This window comes from Cyprinus carpio, chromosome A9 (assembly GCF_018340385.1).
Source record: "Cyprinus carpio isolate SPL01 chromosome A9, ASM1834038v1, whole genome shotgun sequence".
NCBI classification, from domain to species: Eukaryota; Metazoa; Chordata; class Actinopteri; order Cypriniformes; family Cyprinidae; genus Cyprinus; species Cyprinus carpio.
The window spans coordinates 11,608,353-11,631,134 of NC_056580.1; the positions used below are offsets into that span (position 1 = coordinate 11,608,353).

General features: G+C 36.8%; 1 protein-coding gene across 3 annotated transcripts in view; it reads left to right on the plus strand.

Annotated features, from left to right (window-relative positions):
- The first annotated feature begins 21,126 nt into the window (after positions 1-21,126).
- Positions 21,127-22,782, plus strand: part of LOC109075079 (thrombospondin type-1 domain-containing protein 7B-like) — a 178,654-nt gene continuing 176,998 nt past the window's right edge. For all 3 annotated transcript variants that reach the window (XM_042763480.1, XM_042763479.1, XM_042763481.1), the window contains exon 1: positions 21,127-21,406. The gene's annotated coding sequence lies outside the window, so the exon portion shown is untranslated. The remainder of the gene's footprint in view (positions 21,407-22,782) is intronic.

The following is a 22,782-nucleotide window of genomic DNA, read 5'->3' on the forward strand; positions in this document are numbered from 1 at the left end:
GATAAATAAAAACTGGTGATTGGTGTAATTATTTTTCTTTGCCCTTGGTGAAATTCAGACACTCTGAAAATGCCAAAGTGACAGAAATCCTTTTTGCATGTTTTGAGAAATAACCTTAATTGTGTTTGTTTCCTTGTATGGCAAATAATTTGAAACTCACTCAAGGACATGCTATATCTTCCTCTTGCTAGCCTATGCAACCCAAGGTACAGGTAAAGAATCTATTCACTGAATAAATTTGATATGCATGTTTAAGTGGAATGTGAATCAGAGCCAAATAGCCCCAATGACGAATTTCCTGTCAAGACTTTCTCCAAATTCAGAGGACAATAATGACCTTAACTTCTTTATCCAGCCCTGTGGTTTCTTGATATTTAATTTAAGAACGTTCTGTGTTTTTTTCTGTCTCTGGGCTATACACACAGTCACCTTATGTCTATAGTGTGTAGTGTGTGAGAAGGCAACCTACAGCTGGAATAAGAATCAATATCACAGTTTGTGTGCACTGAAGGTTTATTTGCTCATGTATTTTAGTGCAGTAGTGTCCCATTCTTCTCCATTATTGCATTATCTCTGTGTTGGATGTCATAATTGTTTGCAGCTATGGTTAGGATCATGTGTTATTTATGTCTGAATGAAGGATAATTGATGATAGAGCTTAGTGCTGTAGTGGTACAGTTCATTGATTCCACATCATGGTCGACCTGTGTCTGCCACCATCTACCAGCCAATGAATGATGAGCAGGTCAGGCATCGTAATTCTCATTCACTGAGGCTTGTCATTCCCATCATGCTTGCTAGGTTGATTGAAGTTCAGGCTTCTTGCACTAATTAAAACAACTTTGTCATATAGACAACATTGTCTTACCGACAATTAATTCTGTTATTTATTTTTATGTATTTCATTGCTTAAGGGATCAGATGAATCAAAAGTCCATGATTAATTCAGGATCATACCGTACATACAGATGATTATTTAAGCCTGTTTCCACCTCAGAGTAAAAAAAGTGAAAGTGACATGACATACAGCCAAGTATGGTGACCCATACTCAGAATTCATGCTCTGCATTTAACCAATCCAAAGTTCACACACACAGCAGTGAACACACACACACCCGGGGCAGTGGGCAGCCATTTATGCTGTGGGGAGCAGTTGGGGGTTCAGTGCCTTGCTCAAGGGCACCTCAGTCGTGGAATTTCTGGCCCAAGACTCCATCCCACTACCTTAGGATTAGAAGTCAAACTCTCTAACCATTAGGCCACAAGTTATATTTAGTTATATTTTCTGATAAATAGTTACTTTGTGAATGATCATGAGATCACACATTTATTATTATTATTATTTTTTTATTTTTTTTTGAAGCAGAAACAGCATCCATATGTTAATTTTTGTGTCACTCTTTTTTTTTCATCATGAATTACATTGCAGTAATATTTATTTAAATTATTTTCTAACAATGCCTTTATCATTCAAATTTGTTTTAACCAAAGGACGTCTATAATATTAAATACCCATTTAGGATTTTAGTTATATGTATGATATTTAGTTAAAGACCCTTCTGTTTTGCATCATGATCCATATGTTGAATCCCTTGTGTGGGGGGTGTTTCTGGTGAGTTTGTCCCTTCAGGGCAATTGTACATCATTCTACAATCTAGTTTACGATGGAGGGATTCATATCTCAGTTTTTGCAAGAATCATACAGATAACTCATGTCAGCCTTCCTCAGCTCTCCGTGTGAGCGAAGTGCAGGCAACAGCACATTAAGCATATTTACTGCCAACAAATTTCCAAAGGAAATTGCCTCTGCAAAGGGAAAAGGGCATTTAGAAAATCCAAACTCTAGATTTCAATCATGATACGTCAGTTTAAAATATTCTTTTCCTATATACATGCTGTTGTCTTTGTTTCTGTCTGTGAACTGTGACACTTTACACGGTACTTTATTATGTAGACAAAGGCGCAAATTACTCACCGTCATATGTGGATTTGGGAAGAATAATATGTTTTTAATGTGAAAAGCAAATGGGAAGCCCTTTTTTCTACATGCAGGCCATCTGTCACCATAGAGAAAACAATATTGCTAGAGCATGTTACATCATGAAATACTTTTTGTTCTGATGTGAGAGAAAATTGGAGGACTAATTAGAGTCCCTTCAAAGAAACGGATTAGAACCTAATTGGTTTCAGTGCCTTGTGACACTTTCCATGTGTTTTTTGAACATGCAGTCTAAAATCCTCTGAGCACTGATTACATAGCTGTTTTAAGTGTTCCTCTCCATCATGCACCATTCCTTCCTTGCATGGATGCCCTCATTCTTCAGATTTTTTGCCAGTCTTCATCTCAAAGATAAGCTTTCCAACTCAAGATGTTAGTCTGACTTTAAGCTTCATTCTTCAGTTTCATTCAAAGGAGAAATATTCTACTTTTTTAAAGCATTTTATTGGTTTTCTTGAAGTCCATTTATTAAGTTCAGTTCAAGTTTATTTGTATAGCGCTTTTCACAATACAAATCATTGCAAAGCAGCTTTACAGAAATTACATTTCTACAATATATTTGTAAATGTTTTAAATGTAAAGTAAATATTTAGTAGTAGCTCGAAAAAGCCTAGGATGTTCCCAGAAAAGATTCCAATCATTAACAAAGAGCAGTTTCTGTTCTTTACACCATGACAATAACCATTCATTTAAAGCAAAAAGTCTACTGAACCTTTCTTGTCCTCTTCAATACACGGGAAGCGGACTTGACACGATGATCATAGTCTGTTGATTGGGATGTTAGGCAAGGATTTATTACTTATATTTAGTTAAAATTATCGAGCCTTAAACAGTCTTTGACCACTTTACTCTTAAATCGTTTGCATGAAGTTTCATCCTGCTAAAAATCAATATCATTTAATTATTACTATTATTCCCATCTCAAATGAAATAAATAAATAAATAAATAAAACTAAATTTAACGAGGAAATAAATGCAGTTTTATTTTGAGAGTTTTGTCAGTTTTATTAGCTCTCATACCACACAGAATTCAGTCGTCTTGTTCAGAGGTCCAGCATGTATTTACTCTCTAGCATCGAGCTGAAGCAGTAACAGACATCAAGTTAGCACTGACACTTTCCACACTGCCTCTCATATATTGAAACATCTAATTGCATATTGTGTACAGTAAATGCCTTTAAGACATTGGTATGTCTCTCATGATTGGATAGTCTAGTCACTCCAAATAATGATTTTGTTTTCTGTTCTGTTTTATTTTATTTATTTATTTATTTTTCCTGGAGAGAAACCTCTCTGAGATTAAAAAAATCTCTTTTCACAGTAATGTCTTGCCTAACATAGACAGAAAAACAACACCACAAAGCACTAACAAAGCAGCATACTTACTAACAGAGCAACATACATAATTAAACAACTTTTTCTGTTCGATAATTCATCCTCTAGTTGTTTTGATGACATATCCCCTCTAAAGGCCAGTGCTGGGTTCTAGCCTCTGATTGGTTTGGACAGAAGAGGAAGTGACTCTTGACTGATTCTTGACTGCTGACCTACACCAAGACATCAGAGATGGAGTGAGGGGATAAACCGCAGCCATGCTCTGTTAAAAGTGGGTGGTGAAATTCTGCTGAGGTAGCCGAAGCTCTTGGTGCAATTGATTAAACAATATTTCTCCCTGCTCGATGTGAAGGGAAGGAAATATATTTGCTCTTTCAGTGTGATTTGAATGCGCCCGTGCCTCACAATTATGTGTTATTTTAATTTACCAGACAAGGTAATTTCTCTGTCTCATTTTCTTAAGCATCAAGGATGCTTGTGGAAATCCTAGAATTAAAATGACATGCAATTAGATGGATTTCAAGTTCATGTATTTGTCATGTATCATTTCCTTAATTAGTCTGTGAGAGACTGATGCTCACTAGACAGCACAGGAGCTGGGGTGAAGAAAAGCACAGTATAAAAGTAAATTGCTCATTGTGCATTCTGATCTTTCTTTTGTGCATGCAAGTAATCAAGTGAGGATTCCTTTCTGCACTCAAAGGGAGAAATGGGAGGGGAAAATGTCAGATTTACAGCGCTGTCTCAGACCCTCTCACATTCCTGAAAAAAACTGTGAATGACACAATGCTGAATCTCTTTCTCATCTGTTTCTCTGCATAGGATGCTGAAATTTAATAAGTCCATAATATTAAAGCTCTGGGGCTGGGGATATATTTCATTATTTTTATCATGTACACTTTTATTTGGTTGTGAAATGCATTGAGCTGTGGCACTGGACAGGCTCACCCCTGCACAACCTATTGAGCTATTGGTTTTCATGCGGTTATGAATTGCAGAGAGGTATTGAAAACATGGGCCTCAAACTCAATGAGCTATTGCATCTTGAGATTGATAAATATAAATCTTATATAAATATATATATGTGTGTGTGTATGTGTGTGTGTGTGTGTGTGATTGTATACCATAATATCAGGTAAGACTCTATCAAGTACATACATGAACACTAATGCTATGGTATTTATGCCACTCCAGCTGAAAAAAAAAAAAAACTATTATTTATGTAACTATATTTAGTTGTTTTACCTGTTTTAAAGCTTGTCTAAATCATCTTTTTAAGTCATCTTGAGACTCAGCTAAGGTTGGCCGCATACGATTTTAAGGACAATTTTAAGCCCAATTTGTATCCTCGAACGATCGGGGGATGAGAGGGGGAGGGGTGGCCTGATTCGTGGCTTGTCACAAACCATTTTTTTGTCCAAAAAATCCTCTATTGTGTGGTGTCATTACATTATTTATCTGCTCCCGATCGAGAAGGAACATCCCCAAACTCAAATCGTAAACATCAAACATGTTTGATATTTACGACTCTTGATCTGGCTGCCTCTGACGTGACACCCGCGATAGCCAATTAGAGCGAGCAAGCATCACCTACCGGATGTTGCGTGCTTCTATAGCTGAACCTGGCAGCCACAAACATGCCATGAATGCAGAAAACATCACCCATATTTTTTTTTATACTTTGTTTTTCACTGTGAAACAGAAGGCATGCCAGGACAGCCAGCTGACAACGTTGATTGTCCTCTATTTGTTTTTCTTCTCTAGTCACGTTTGATCTCGCGAGTGTCCGTGAGATCATGTGTCACTGTGAAATCGTTCCTACATTCAACAGTGTGTGGTCTCGTGGTCTGGTGGAATCATCCAGTGTGTGCTTTCATAGGATTATAAAGCTAAAAATCGGTTAAACTGTCTTCATGTCTGTGGTCTCCCATGCTTTTAAAATCATTTAATATTTGAAAATTGTCTAGTGTGCTGTCAGCCATTTTGGTCTGGCTGGAGGCTAGGGTTGCAACAAACAATCATTTTGATTATCAGTTAATCTAATGATTATTAGAATGATTAATCGACTAATTGTTTGATTGGTTTAGAAAGTGTTGTATAAATAAATGTGACATGACTTTACTGGGGTGTCGATTGCAGAGTTGGTGCAAAAATATCCACATCGCTATGATCAGATGCTTTCTTAACTGCTGTTTTCTCACCGCTCTCATTTTTGAAGGTTTTATTTTGTTATTGAGAGGAAAGCACGCAGCACATATCTACTCATTCATCTAAACTCCTCTCTCAGTAGCGTCGGGATGTTCGCTAATAGTAAACTGCTGTATGAGTACACCAAACTGCTTTTTACCCCTAACTAAAAAATGTAAAATAACTTTGCTGTCAGTATATTGAGGCCTTCATACATAATATATATATTTTTTGTTTGTAGTTTTGTAAAAAATTCCCACACTCAACTGGTTGGCTTCATTTGTACTTCTCATTGTCTTCATCTATTGGATTGCATGCAGGAGGGCTGAATTACAGTCATGTGCTACAGCGCTACACTGGTCAAACTGTGTTTTTGCAGACCCTCACATTAGGTCATATGAGCTCAAACAACTAGTCGACAACAAAAATATTTGTAGACAAATTTTTATTGTCAATGTTTCTACTAATCGTTTAAACCCTACTGGAGACCAGCAGGGACTAGTAGCATGTAGCTTTTTCAATAACAATCTTTTTTCCCTTTTTTTTTTTAAAGTATGTTTTAAATAGTCTATTCAGTATGTGTGTGCTGTAATCCTAATGTGTTCAATGTATGACTCTACATATACTTTGTTTTAAGCGTGCTCATAGGGCTCTATCGTACCACCCACACACATATCTGTAAAAGCCTACCCCATATTACACTCCTGTTGACCCACTTGAGGTGTTTAACAAACTGTGGGCCTCACTGCTAGTGCTGTTTGCAGCCATCTTGACAATCCATCTGGCCCTCTAACAGAAAAGTCAGTTTACAATTTGATTGTAGGGGACTCTGATGTCCCTTACACACAAGACGTGTGAATGACAGTACAAGATCCTGCCCCGTGATTACTGCCATCTTGAAATATCCATGCCTGAGGCACATCTCTCTGGCTAGCAAACACATCTGTGAAAAGCACTTGGTAAAATATAATATATTTAAATCAAAGGAATATTAAACAGGCTGTATCCTTTGGAGTGTTTTCTTTAAATATGTATTTTTCATTCAAGCCCCATAATGAAAACAGTTCAGCGTGATTTGGTCAAATATATTTGGATGAAAGATGGAAAATCCTTTCTCCTCTGTTCAAAGGAAAGACTCATTCTACACTATTTGTGCATTAAGTCTTAAAAATATTGGTCTGAATAAGACTGTCTTGCATTTGAAGTAGCCCGTCTTCACTCTTACAGGCAGGTTTCATTCTCTGCTGAATCTAAGAGATCAATTTCAAAGCAAAGCTATGAAAATGCTAATGCTGTGAAACCTACAGGAGATGAATCCTTAAAATCATTCCAATAATACCACCAGCTAAATCTAAGATAAACAGAAAAATGAAACGTAGACTTAACTATGTTAAGTCGACATGTGATTTGACTTAATGCCATAACTTAGGTTGCTCAGCTCAAAATAAAATCCTTACATAAATGTTTCACTTGATTTAAGTGTTGCACTCAATCCAGCGGTCCTCAAATGTACTTGAAATGATGCAACAGGTAATTGTTTATTATTTTTTAAAAGTTCTCTGAGAGCAGGTTGTGAATTTGAGCACCTATGCTGCTGAAACTGCGTATCCCATAATGTGTCGTCTGTCCAAGAGCTTTCATCATCACTGTTGTGCAAAATAAATGTGTTATTTTCCTGGAATTGGGATGTTTAAGGCTAATTGTAGTATATTTCATAATGGGTTGAAGACAAAAAATGTGCTATTTTATCAGTGAACACTGATTTACATGACGGTGAAAGTGTGTGCAATCTAGAAATGACATTTTAATTAAATTAATTATGTAATATTACAATTAATTACTCCATTTAGTCACTTACATCAATATTTGTTGTAAAATGACCCCTCATGAAGATAATTCAAATGTATTAAATTATTGTGGCAAAAGAAAGCACTGAACAGACCAAATAAAAAAATCTTTAGAATTACATTTTTTATTGTTTTTATTATTATTTTTGTTAATAATCACTGAATTGTTTTATTGCCAGCCCTAGTAATGATGATAACAAACTGCTCCCCTGCTTTACTCATGTAGTAAATTGGCTCAAAAGGGAAATGTATAAATAATTACAATTAATTATAATTAATTACAATTATTTATATCAGCTGCCAGAAGTAACTGTAGCAGAAATAATATTACAATCAACTAATCTGTTCGTCAAGTGAACATTCAGTGTAATTTTATATCAACTCTAAGAAAATATATTTTCATGGCCACAGAAAATACTTTCTTACAGTACTAGTGTATTGGAGCATGTAACAAGATCAGATCATAAAGGGACATTATACACAACAGGTTTCCCATACCTTGGTTAACTTCAAATTAAAGGACCTTTCAAGGACTTTCCAGGTCCAATACCTTCCAAATCAAGGACTTAATGGGGAGACATTTCAAGTGAGAGTAAGGTTACATCATGTTACCTTGTAAGATACATTGTTACAATTTTCATATGTCAAACACAACTATGCAAAGATTTTTTTTTTTTTTTTGGCCATATGACAGATATCTGATATTCTATTTGTCGTATTTCTGTTTTGCATAAAACTGAAGAATATTCAGTACATTCTATACTGTATTCTAAAATGATCTGATATTAACTATTGCATTAGGGTTGCCAACTTCAGAAAATGAAATTAAGGGACAACTGTGATTCTTTATAGGAAAATAAGGGACAGAAAAGGGGACGCTCAAAATATTTGTTCTGTACCACATAGAGTGTCTCATTTCGGTGTCTACAGTTAAGTGTGTGTATTTACATTTACATTTTACATTTAATCATTTAGCAGATGCTTTTATTCAAAGCGACTTACAAAAGAGAACAATAAAAGCAATCAGACCAACGAGAGAACAACAACAGTATAGAAGTGCCACGACAAGTCTCATTCAGTCTAGCACAGAACCTGTAGCAAGGTATTTTTTTTTTTTTTTCAAGAATGGGATAGACAAGGAAAGGTAAGTGCTAGTATGAGTTGGTCAAGTGCTGGCGAAAAACAGAGTTGTTTTTTTAGATGTTTTGAGATGTTTTTTGAAAATGAGTAAAGTTTTGAAAAAAGACTTGGATGTTCGAAATGAGAATGGGAGGTATAAAAGGTTCTCAGAAATAATCACATTTGTTTTGCTTAACCTATGTACAATTATTCTAAAAATAAAGTTTAATGTCATACAACAAATGTCACACATGTTATACGCAAAGCATAGGCCTAAGTAAATTTTACTTCTATAGAATTATGATTGCTGAAGTGGTGTAATAAATTAGGAGGTGAATATACTTTGAAATTACATACAATATGGCATACAATTTGAAAGAAAAAAAAAAAAAAAACAAAAAAAACAATGACATTTAAAATTTTTAACCTGTTAACTGTCACCCCGTCCCGTATACGGGACGCCTACGTTTACTTCACTAAATCCTTACCTAATCATGACAAACTATATATCGTTGGAAAGGTCTAAGACTCCTAAATAGATATTTTACCAATGTTTTTTGTTAAAAATTATGTAGGAAAAGAAATAGATTAATTTATGACAAGAGTGCACCCTCAAAAATCTACTTTATAACAGGAGTTCTGACCTTGTCAAAAAAAAGTCTTCTTCGTTGCCTTTTTCTCGTTCACACTTTAGAAATAATAAGAAATGATATATCAACTGAAAACTTAAAATCTCAAAATTCATCCTTCAAAACCCATTTCAGACATTGCATTACCATGAAAATGGTACATCAGTATCATGTTATAAAATGTTTTTGTTCATGAATTATAAAAATTTTTGTTTGGAAAGTGCACTTTCAAGTCTATGTTCAAAAATGTGTGTGACAGTTAAGGGGTTAAAAAAACAAAAAAAAACAAAAAAACAATGACATTTCAAATTTTTAACTAAAATGTTATTGCAACCACATGAATTCATGATTTATTTATTTTTAATTTTATTTTTATTTATTTATTTATTTATTTTTTCAATTCAAGAGAACTTGGAGTGTGTGGGCTGCTTTTGGTGCTTGAATTTGTTCTTCAGTATTAATGAGGTCCAGGTTTAGGAATATGCTAGAAGTTACAATTTTAAAATTGTGTAAATTTGTTTCTCTATTTAACAACATTAACTTACCATACTGAAAGACGTCTTCCATCAGGTAGATTGCATGTTTTCTCGCCTAGCTGGATGTTGTGCTTATGATCAATAATCACGTTCTTTGCGTTTGTCCAAAGTGATTTGGTGAAAAAATTGCCGTTAGCAATGTAGTGGGATCAACCAGGCAGCAGAGGATTCTTAAAGACCTTCCTTAATTGGCTATGTTCGCAATTCAAACAAAGATTTGTGCAAAAAGAATGATTAATTTGTTATTTGTATGACCTAGATGGCCATACAGCGTATACCTGCAAATACGGGACAAACTGCATTCCGTATAGCTTTCATTCGGAACTCTTCTCTGATGCCTTAAATACGGGACAATTCCGTATTAGGCTATACGAAATGGTTGGCAACCCTATTTTGCATGGATTTTATTGCAAGGAGCTTAGGCTCATGTAACCAGAAGTTTTAAGATATATGAATATGCTTTTAAGTTTTTATTGCCTCATGGGTTTACATTATCTTAACAAGCAAATCAATTCAATGTTAATTTCACAGTGTATCTGTGAAACTTTGAGGTACCATCGTAGTAGTTTCATGGGCGTGTGAACGTCATGGCAACATACAACACACTTAACATAACGCATAAATGCACGTAACTAACGTAAATCAAGCAAGCTAGTATGCAAAGGTCACGAAGTGTTGGAGAAATAACACATTAGCGGACCAGAGGAAATAATATGGATTTTTTTTTTCCAGAAAACTTCTTGCACAAAATAAATTCAAGTACTTTCAAGGACCTGTATCTATGTATGTTTATTTTCAAAAACTTTCCAGGGCCTTGAATTTTTATTTTTTATTTTTTCAGATTCACAAACTTTCAAGGATTTCAAGGACCCATGGGAGCCCTGACACAAGCAGTGATAGAATCAGAAACTCATGTACTTTGTGCACAAAAGTTTTAGAAACTAAACACTAACACAAAACTAGTCTAACAAACCTACACACACATACATATAAAGAGGAGTTAAAGTGAATGAATGAAACCAGAGAATGGAGCTATGGAAACTGAGTCAGTTAACCACCTGAGTGAAACCATCAGCACTGTTTTACAACAGGGTCTACCTCTGTTTCGTTTAGTTAGATGTACGAAACTTGCATTGCCTTGGCCGTTGAACGAGCGTCCAGATGCATTCTCATATGAAAGTCTTGATGGTTTGAAGGTTTGGTGGTGTTGGTATTGAGATCATGTTCTTCCGGGTTTGAAGAGGGATGAACTCCAAAGATGTTACTCTGACTCAGTGGTGGTCGGTAGAGTTCTCTCCCGGGTGAAAAGTTGCAACATGGCTTGCTGCAACTTTGATGTCCTGCCAGCGCGAGGGAGGTCCTGTGGGTCAGAGTCAGACTGGATGTCCAAGAGGCAAGAAGGTAAGAGCGCCAAAGAAAAGAGAGCCGGGTCACTGATGTGAGGCCATCTAACTTCTATGGAGGTCACACCTCCAGGGGATCAGTGAGCCATGGAAAGTTTATGACTCTCTGTCTTCGAACATGGTATTTTGCATACATAACTGGATTGGGTGCTGATGCAAAAACTGTTAAAGATTCTTAGAACGCTAATATGTTGCATCGGTATCAACATGTAAGATACACTCTCATTTAGATCATCAAAATATGAATTCATAGATACCAAACATGGGAAAGGTGAGATTTCATTAACAAGTGGTTCTATCATAAGCATGCATAAAACCATATACAATACAAAAGACAATATACAAGGAAGTAATAATCATACATGTTCTGGAGATGTTCGTTCATAGAAGGTTTTCCATGAATGAATAGGGAAGAGTCCATTTTTATGGGCATTATGTGTCTTTCCTATGGGCAAATGGAATGTTAGTGGCTCTGCCCACATTCCTTTAAGCAATGAAAACCAGTGTTATCAGATGATTTGTCATTGGTTGCCATGGTAACCAAGGCCTGTTCTACCTTTTTAAGGTGTTAGTTGCTCTCAAAGAACTGTAAAATATAACTCTAACACATTGTTTGCATTTTTGGGTGAGGGGGTTTGCTGGATTATTCATTAAATATAACGAATCATTGTGGGTCTCATTGGTCCAAACGCTACACTCATCAGGGAAGAGGACTTCTCCATTTAAGTGATCAAACTAAATCTGTGTCACAAAATGTTTAGCTTTCTCCTCAAGTGTACTTTCAGAGAGAGCGAGAGAAAAAACTAAATAGGGTTCTGATGAGACCAGAGAGAGGTTTGTCATCACGTTTTCTAAGACAATTCAGATCTCAAATAGTCTTTTCAATGACTCTTCAAAACAATAAAACAATGGAGCCCATCTGTCTTGTGTATTTCACTCTGGCTCTGCCGTACTCTGCACACCATCTCATCCAGTGGGAAATGAAAGCCCATGGTGCTCTGTGTTGTAATCATCCGACAAACGTTCGCAGAAATACATAAAGTGTGTGTACGGAATTGTGAAATTTCCTGAAGAGACTATAAAACTCCTTCATTTCTCATTAAACTGCAGTTTAATGAGAAACATACTTGAAAACTTTATGACACATTGACATGAAGAGGTACATTTACTGAGGTGAATATATTCATTGTCATTTACTCAATTATTTCTTATGTGGAACACCAGAGAGACGATAAATGATTTCAGCCCTGTGTTGATACTGAGTTCATGGACCAGTGGTATATAGAAATGTGTTTTCTTGAAAACACAATAGATATTTCTCAGAAGACAAAATGACTGCAGTACTGCTGCTGATCATTCTCACGCCTCCGTTTTCTTGCTGAATTTTTAGTATAGCAAGTGCTAGGAAGCAAACAGTATGGCTAATGTGCTGTGGATTTGAAGTCTAAGAGTTAAAAAAAAGTGGAGCTGTTTTGCAGTGGTTCATGCTCAAATTGTGGTGCTAATACAGGTAAAGCAGGGTTGAATCTGGCCTGTTTCCTCAGGCATTTTCTTTATTTTGCCACTATATCTGTAGAATACAGAAGCAATAAGCTGCCAACAAGCAGTCTGTTTTTAGATACACTTTAAAGAAAAGCACTTCATCTAGCTTTAAGCCTCGATATGTCTGCTTGCATCACCTTCTGATTAATGAATCTGTCGTCAAATTACAGTCGGTATTCAAGGGTGTTTTACTAAAACAAGCACCTGTTGACCTTTATGTACATACTGTAGGTGCTAGTATGTCAGTGAACATCATCTAAACCAAAGCCCCTTTCACAATGAGATTCCGGATAATACATGGGTAATGTGTCCCGCAATTGTTCCTGGATCATTAGATTTAGGTTCATTCACACTGCCAGTGATTTCCTGGAATCTGTGCGTGCGTTCACACACAACCCATAAAGGTCCCATAAGGACATCAGGATGTAACGTGTAATCTACGAGTCGATAACGCTAGGCATGTTAACTTTCACTTAACCTGGTGAATGATCTCCGCTTCAGTGCTGATAGTGAGGTACTACTTGACCTCTGCTTCATTACAGTTTGCACATATTTTTTCGTTGCGAACATTGATCTGCCTTCAAAACACCAGGTAAAAGAGTTGCACAATAATGTGCGTAATCACTACGACACACCCTTTACAGCATTGGTTCTGGCTTTTGTTCACATTGAGCTCATTCCGGGACTGAACCCGGTCCCCAACCCTGGTCCCAGAATCAATCCCAGAACGTGTTTGCATTCACACAGAAGGCGATCCGGCAATTTTCTGGAACCAACATGCAGTGTGAAAGGGGCTCAAGATGACCAATTTTACTGCAGACAAAACTACCTTCAAACATCTCTAGTGGTGGCAAGGTGATTTTAACCTTGTCCACTGTGGAGGTGTTGTGCAGGACACAGAGGATTGTCTAAATGTAAATAAGTGAAGCGTCTCAGAACAGGTTACCCTGAAGCTCAGCTGTAATGAATAACTGCACCTGGTCAGTAATTACTCACTGTCTTTCCTCCATTGTGTTTCCATTACTCCCCTTATGATCTGTCAGTGTTGACATGAAGAGTCTTTGGATATCTCAATGTTGTGCTCGACAGAGCCACCTTGTGAATTTCTGCAAACTTTTCAATACCTCATTCTGTGTTCTCTCATGTGACTGGCCCAGTGACTGATTGAAGGTCAGGAAATTGTTTTATAATTTGACTGAATGACATGAAAGCTGGTGTAATGCTCCTATCTGTCCTCTTTGCACATAACACACAATTGCTGCCATACATCAAATTAACATTTTATTACAAAATTATTTTATTTTAAAAATAAAAAATGTAATCAACATTTATGTATTTATTTGACTGCATTTTGTTTTTTCTCAATATTCCTGTTCCTACACATTCTTAAAATCAGCTAGATGAGTTATCATGAAAGTACAATGATTGAGATTTTCTGCCGTATTTGTCTCATTGACAGTGGTATTGAAAGTCTTAGGTGTTTTCGAGATTTGTTGGTAAACAATAGCTAGACCAACATCAAACCACCATAAACCAGCCTGGATCAGCGATCAATTCATATTGCTCTTAGATGGTGTTTGCAGGTGCATTCTAATACTTGATTTGGTGATTTATTGATTTAGTTGTATTGAACAGTGCAGTTAAATACAGGTATCACTGTTGATATTATTGTATACTGTCAGTGGTATAGTATTTATGAGATACATCATTTAATAAAGAGTGAATCAGGTAAACATTTGCATTAGCCTTGAGGCATTTGTTAGCCCTGACTGCTCAATTCAAATTCAAAATCTAAAAATGATTATTTGTCTTCTGTGTACAGGAGTTAAACTTTGTCATAAATGTTCAGATTTAAGTACAAGGATGGACTCCTTTAATCTGTGCTTCATTCATCACTCCATCATTTACTGGTATTGAAACTGTAGAAACATGGTGGATGTGCGAGATGTGGCAATTACGAGCGACAATGAGGGAAAAGTAGGCCAGGAGAAATCTGAGCGCATGACACATGTAAACAGCAGCTAAATGTGTTTGAATACAAATCTGTGGAGTCAGGTTTACATTCAACAAATACCGATGATGTCTTATTTCCTACCCCTCACCTCACCCCTCCGTCCTTCGCTTTCTCTGCTCTGAGACAATACCGTTAAGTGCATGGTTTGCATGCAGGTGCTAAAATCACACAAAATCCCTCTCCCTGTTTTCTCGGAGGCTAATTAATGGTACTTTGAGAGCTGCATCTAATAATTCAAGGTTAGCAAAAGACCAAGGGTTATGATTTAATGAGAACGTCTTGGGTAAAACAATGTTTTGCCACCACTGTGTGAGGAAGCCACTGATGAATTAATGAAGTTGTCATACTTTACAGATACTATGGGAATTAATAGTTGCTATGTGTTGAATGTGTATATTAATGTGTTGAATAGGATTTCCATTGAATTATATTTTCACAGATCTGTTTAGTTTATAAGGACCTGAATTTTTTGTATTCTGGGTCTTTCTTATAGATTGATTAGTTTATTTAAATGCCTGTTGGGCATCCTGTGCATTTAATTTTTGGCTGGTTCTTTTTTCTCATGGTTGAAGCTTCCATGATTTACAGTCTCATTACAAGATGTCACATAAAATGAGACAGGATGCTCAATCATATGTACAGTATGAAGCAAATTTATCACCAAATTAAATAGTATCCTGTAACTTGCATTTTATAATTTTATTAGAAGTAACCACCTTTCTCTGCCCTCAACTTAAACTAGGCTTTCTTTTTATCCTGTAAAATAGACCCCCACCCATGGTAAAATTTATTTATGGCTATTATACTGTATATCCTTCAACCTTTCGCACCTTGGGCTCCCTCCATAAAATATCATGAGGAAAAATGTGTGAATAGTGCCAGAAGGAGCCACTTAACAGTAGACTGTATGGAAATTAAGCCATAAAGGCATAAACATTGTTAATTAAAACTTGAGAAATTGAGAAGTGTAAATGTTAAAATATGAAAGTTGTGACATTTGCCAAGTATGGTAACCCGTAGAGGAATTGGTGCTCTGCATTTAACCCTCCCAAGTGCACACACACAGCAGTGAGAAGTGAACACACACCCGGAGCAGTGGGCAGCACCCTTGGGGCAACTGGGGGTTCAGCCACTTCAGCCATGGGTACTGAGGGTGGAAGAGAGCGCTGTTCATTTACTCCCCACCCACCTACAACTCCTGCCAGCACCGAGACTCAAACCTGCAACCTTCTGGTTACAAGTCCAATTCTCTAACCATTAGGCCCCAGCTGCCTCTAAATATGGCATGCTACAATCCGCAGCAGGCTGCAGATGAGCTGTTAGTGTATGAATAAATTCACTGATAATCCTTCTGTGTCATCATCACGTGCCCACATGGAGGCGCCGTCATCATGCAAAGAATCTGTGCAAAGGATCATGGGAGCCCGAAGTGTCCATCAGTTGTCCCCTTCGAAATTCTTCATTCCAAAGGGCCCTTTGAAGTGGCCAGTTTTGAGCACTTCAGTTTGGAACGACCCTTCATTATGGGGGCCATGATTGTTTTCACTCCGAAGTGCCCTTCGGAGGCCAATATATCCCATTTGGAACGCACCGTTGGTCTACTTACTTCCTTTTCGTCGTTAGGTATCAAGAGTGCTCAGCAAGACTGGTTTGTGCTTGAGCGCCACCAAGTAGTGTTTAACTGTAACTTCAGCAGCTCCAGGCACATGAACAAAAGCGCCAATCTCACTGGTCAGCCAGATTTGAACGTAGCACGTCAAACCAAAAAAACAAGGCTGATGCGGTTTTTTTTATGTCACTTGTATGCCTAGTGTTTTGCACGTCGGTGTGCACACTCACATTGGCTCCCTTTGTTTACTCACAAGGCATTTAACATCGGCAATAATTGCGTGCAATATTCTTCCCAGTGTGAACAAGCCTTTTGGTTTGATAAAGGCTTTGATAAAGAAAATTCTGTCTTTTATGTAGCTATTAATATATGAAATCTCATTTGGTTATTCAAAATATCCAAAAGCAGTGATTCCCAACCACATGTAGCTATTTAAGCTGGTCTCAGGGGAAAGATTTTGATTTGCTTTGGTAAACCTGTAAATTCTCATTAAATTTGTACAAATGATGGTTTAATCACTCTTAGGTGATATTTTGATATTTGTTGAGCTTCAGTGCTTTTAAAATTCCACGTTACAAAGACTACAAATGACTTCTGTTAAATGTCCCATCTGGATCAGATTTATGAATAAATTCACTGATAATTCTTTCTCAGAGTGTTTCTCTCGTAGACAAAACAGCCACATGAGCTCAGGTGTTTCATCAAAGGGACTTACAAAGTATATTTATTACCCACAGTGTATTTTTTCATTGTGATGGTGGCCAGTTTAATTATATTAATGATAATGTTAAATAATTTTATGGGTTTAAAAGGAGCACATTTCAGGTTTGACATCAATGTAGAAGACTTTAAGATGTTTTTACGCTTCACAACTTTTTCCAGCCTTTGCTGTCTTACCAGCTTGTATCCTCTGTTTAAATGTCTTCATCTCAGTGTAGGTGTGTCAAACGCAGAAGCAGGGAGTCGTTATGACTCACAAATGGAGGAAGGAGCAATATGAGGCACAGCCAGAGGTCTATGGATTGCAGCATCTGCTTAAAACACAGAGACGTGAGGAAACAGACGCTATTAAGTGTTTGCAGGGAAGAGGAGTCTTTAGTCATTATTACAGAAAAACGGTTTCCCTGGCCATTGTGCTGTTATTACAACCGCTTTTACCCTCAGAAAGTATGAGGCTGACTTTAATGTATGCGCAAAGGTGAACATTACTGTGGCTGATGTCACACATTAACTGGATTCATTGAATGTGATTAATTCTCCTTATTGATTGGTCAAAGTTTAATCAGGTTTTCCCAATAATCATTAAGAAATTAATCATAAATCGTCTTAAATATACACACACTCACCTACACCAATTAAAATCAATAAAATGATCAAACAGTACATATGTGTTAGCTGACTGCATATGAAGTTTGCACTCCCAGGTGTTTTTACAGTATTTATCATATGAAGTTTGCACTCCCAGGGGTTTGATTATATGAGGTGGTTAAATATTGCTTCCTTCTTCACAATGCAGCGTTAATTCGTTGACGAATAATTTTCACATTTTTTCACAGATGAAAATGAGATGATAACAAAATAAAAATCAGCTCTGAATGACAAAAACAAAGACTGGAATTTTCTTCTCCCTTCTGAAAGTGATTGCGCATACTTATTGTAATATAAAAGTGATTTCATGTTTATTATCACAAGTATGCACATTTATAATTTATTGTTGCAGAATAAAAATGTATAATTTATATTGTTTACCCTGCTATCTGCAGCCCACCAGTTGAGGTTCATTTCTCTAAATTATAGTTTCCTTAAGAAAAAGAGAGAGAGAGCGAGACAGAGAGATTATAAGTTCTTTGAAGAACTTAAATAGGTTCTCATGAGTGACAGTAAAGACATTTATAATGTTACAAAAGATTTATATTTCAAATAAATGCTGTTCTTTTGAACTTTCTATTCATCAAAGAATCCTGGAAAAAAATGTATGATGGTTTCCACATAAATAGCACAACTGCTTTCAACACTAATGATAATAATAACAAATGTCTCTTGACCTTTTTTATCATTTTTTTTTCCGCTGTTCATTACAGTATGTACTATGAGGTTAAGAGGTGTCACTGTAATTTCTGTGCTAAAACCTAGTTTCTTATTGCACATAACACAACACACTCTGGTAATGGAGCATGTGTCATGTGGTCTTGTTAATTTGCTGAGTTGGAGTGTAAATCATGGCTGGGCAATACCCAGCACGTCTGACCGCCTCTGCGTTTTATCTCTTGGCTTTTGTCAAATAGGCGCTGGGACATGTCCTACTTGCAAATGGCAATGTTGAAGGCATGAGAGAAGGTTCCAATTATAGCACAGCATATTTTTCTTTGGCAAAAAAAAAAGCTGAAAGAGCAGATGGGTATCAAACAACAGTGACAGGAGTTCAACGGGTTTATCACAAACCTTGCCAATTACCGCATTGCAAACGAAACAAGAAACAATGGGCAGATCAAAGGGCCCCTTATGACTCATAGCAGTTGTTGTTTGAGCGGCAAAACTCTGAACTGGTAACCAATGCTGCTTTAAAGTACATGACTTTTCTTCCAGACTAGATGCATCATGGGTAAACTGAAGAGATTTGATCATAAAGAGACGTCAAATGCTTTGTCTTCTGAACCCTTTTCCTCTTTCAATTGCTCACTCTAAATTGGCTGAAATATGGTGATTTCCTACAGAGATCATTAATGTATGGAGTGTTTGTGTGCTAGGGAGCAGTTTTGGACTCTTCAGAGACATTGTGCATTTTTCTCTGCTGGTGCTCTGCTATATTTGGAAGCATTTCGTTTTCTTTACTAGCACAGACGGCTTTTGTCCCATTCAGCTCTTATACTTGAAAGTGGTCTTCCAGGAAAATCATATTGTAAAAAGTATTGAACTAACTGTAGTCATGGAAGAATGTAATGCTTGAGGAAATTTCCAAATTATGCTGGAAGTCCTTAAGTGGTTGTGATGCTAGTGATGCATTCTCATTTTTTAGGCATCCGGTATCTCTTTAATTCTCTCCATTAAGATGGTTCAATGACCCCAAACATTCTGTCATCATTTACTTGTTCTCATGCCATTTCAGACTTGTTTGGTGAACGGAAAACATCCTAGGATAAATGGATGGTGAGTTGCACTATTCCTCTGAAATCTTTGAATATCTGGTTTCAGTTTGAGGCTTTTGAAACTATTTTTTGAATGAGATATTCAAAAAACATTTGACGGCTTTACATTTCTGTCAGTCTGTTCGCTATTTGGTAACTCTTTAATGTTCCATCCATTAATGCTAGTTAATGCATTGGGTATTTTGAACTAACAAGAATAATATTTTTTACAGCATTTATTAATCTTGGTTGATGTTTGATTTCTACATGTATGTTTTTAACATTTCAGGTTTTATAAATTAACTTATATATTCTGAATGAACATTAACAATGAGCACTAGTATTTTAATACTGCAAATTCAATGTTATTTCCTGCTGAATATGTCATACACACGATGTGTGTTTAAACCTGGATGTGCAAGCAGTTAACATGGTAACAAACTACAGCACCTTGACATGTGCTTACTTATATTGACTAACTTTTATTTGAGGAATTCTGTTTATAACAGGCTATTGAGTTTGCATTTATTGCTCTTGCACTACCTATAAATTAATTTGATTTTAATAAATTTGTGTACATTGACTAACGCTTAAGTTTGACTCATAGGTTTTAGGTAGGCTCTTTCAAATTAATTGCTTATACAGATGTGTCGACTAGTCGGTTACAACATTTTTGTTTAAAAGTTAATGACATTGTTCTCGGTGGACCTTCCTAATAATTTCCACATTGAATCACCAAATGAATGTGGAAAAAAACATAAAGAAAACTTTATAGGCTATTTTAAATGTCTGTAAAATGTCTTTTTACTGATGCCATTTTTTTTTTTTCAATTTGATTAAATAATTAATTATAATCATTCAGCTTTAATGTATAATTATAAGCCAGGCAGAAACTGCAAATAGTTTTTTTCTTCTCTTTTTAATATTTATTATCAATTATTTAAAGTGGGGAACCGTTTTAGTATCAATATTTTTATGTGAAGATCGATCCTCTAGATAAAACACCAGTATCACAAATATTGATATTTATTGCAAGTATTAGCTGCAGAAATTAACATTTTTTTTTCAAACCCTGGTAGTACCTCAGTTTGTTTTTAATGCATTAAGTCAGAATTAATCACAAATTAAACCATACTGCAACACCGAAACTGAAAATGCTTTTCAGTGGCGTATACAGTTTATAGAGCTTAATACACATAATGTACAATTAATTAAATGCACGTTCTGTTGAGCTAATGGACAGCAGTGCTGCGCATCGAAAAATCTTTTGTGCTGTCAGTTCTATTAAAAATAACTATAGCCTACCTAACATGCAAATGTAACCATTTGTGCACTTGTGACTTTAATTCGTGTAATGTATGTAACACAGCGCAGTGCTTTAAAAAGACACCTGAAAGATGTTTCCAGTGCACAAAAACATTTTGGAGCCATTAAATCCACATTCGTTTTGTCATTTCCACTTTTTGAAAAGGCATAGCTGATTCCTTAACAATCAAATATGAAGAAAACAAACCTTCGTTCCGAAGCCAGTGTTTAAAGCATCTCAAGGTATTGTGGAGGAACTGTCTAGAAGCATAAAAAGAGATTGTGACAGTGAAAAGACACTTATGGATGCAGACAGGCAGTGAAAAAGGGACCAAAACAATAGTGTTGCACTTCAATGAAGGGCTACCGAGCATGTGCCATGGCTTCTGACAGCAGCGAGGAACCAGGATTGAGATAAAAAAAGAGGAAAAGAACATGAAGGGAAAAGAAAAGATGTGTGCGTGCGTGCAGAGAAAGAGAGACAGCGATTGTTTGGAAGGGGAGGGGGTTACTTGAGGGGAGCAGGGCTGGCTAAATAGGAATCATCCCTCTTAGCCAATGAGTTTAAAGAGAGAAGCAGATGTCACAGGAGTGAGAGGGACCACCTCCGCAAGCTCAAGCACCCTCAGTGAAAAGAGCGCAATGAGCTGTGCGCTGTCACATCGGCAGTTGCTATCTCCCCTCTCTCTCCAGAACGCACACGTTCTCACGCACCCGCTCGCTTTCGCAGGCTGTCAGCTGGAAGCCTCAGCGTAGGTAAGACTTGCATGTTACGTCTCTGCCTGCATATTAGCAAAGGATGGCTGAATGATCATTAAAGTGTGTCTGATTTGCCATTTCATGGGAGTTAGATGTGAGTTTCTCCTTATAGAGGTGCACTCAGAGAAACTGAGGAGGTTTTTATGTAAGTGCCGTGGCTCAGAGCTGATTTTACATAAACTTTGATATGAGACGAGAGAGGAGAGAGACAGCGGCAGCTCTGAAATCCGCTGCTCCCGAGTGCTTGAATTATAAATAAAGGAGAGCTCTAAATGATTGGAGTCACTTTGTGTGGTCTTCCAAACATGCCGGTTCAGGTGGTCTGGTCCACAGGCAGGTAAATCGCCATTCAGATGCTGCAAACCTTAAGTTAAAACGACAGCTATGGATTTTTTTTTTCTCTGGCTTTCACTGCATTCAGCATGTTTTATCTTTCTCCTAACTATAACAAATGCTGTTTGGCGCCTGTCGGCTCTCGCTCAATCCAGGGTCCCAACCCCAAATCTTTTTGTTCGAGGGGGGTGTGCTCCATAATGTGTGAAGCAGACAACAATGTGGGAAGGTGTAAGTCTACTGCAGGGTTTTTAAAGCTGACTGTGGTTGTCAATAGTTGTTACTATCAGTGCCTGAAGTATTCATGCTGAATATATGTGGGATATCTACAAAATTTCACCGATCAGCAGATATATTGTGGGCTGTTGTTGTTTTGTAGTGATATTTTTGTCCCAGGAGTTGGATGTTGAAGCATGTCTTTGAACTTCCATGACTCACTGACGCTTACCTGCCCTACTTTGAGAAAAGGAAATATGCATCAAAAAGGATATTTTCCATACTTCATGTAGGAATTCAGATAAAAGCCTCACAGTCTATTACCAACATTGCTTTTGCCCCATTTTCTCAAGAGTACAATACTTGAAAGTTTTATCAATATATCAGAAGGGAAAATGCTTTGTGTTATTTAGTCAAGGCAACACATGGAGACAGCTGTGTGCGGCCCACATGTCTGTTTTGTGTTTTTAATAGGAGTTTTGATTCATTCCCATTCACAAAATAAAAAACATAATACAAACCAAACTACTTTATTTTTTCTTTCTTTTCACATGGAAATGAGTTTTGTGGTGGAATAACTGCGAGTTGATGCAAATTTGTAGCTCTGACAACAAATGCACGCTAAAGTCGATACTTAAGTCATCTTTTTCACACCGTCTCCTTCTCTGATGAATAAGTAAATTCAACTCGCCACTGAAAATAGCTCCATTTGGTCCACATACTCCATAAGTAATGTACGTGTGTCTTATATTTCATTTATACTCTTGATGCCGTGTAGAGAAAGAGCACTGTTCTGCGGCAGCATTTCACCTTAATCAGTATCA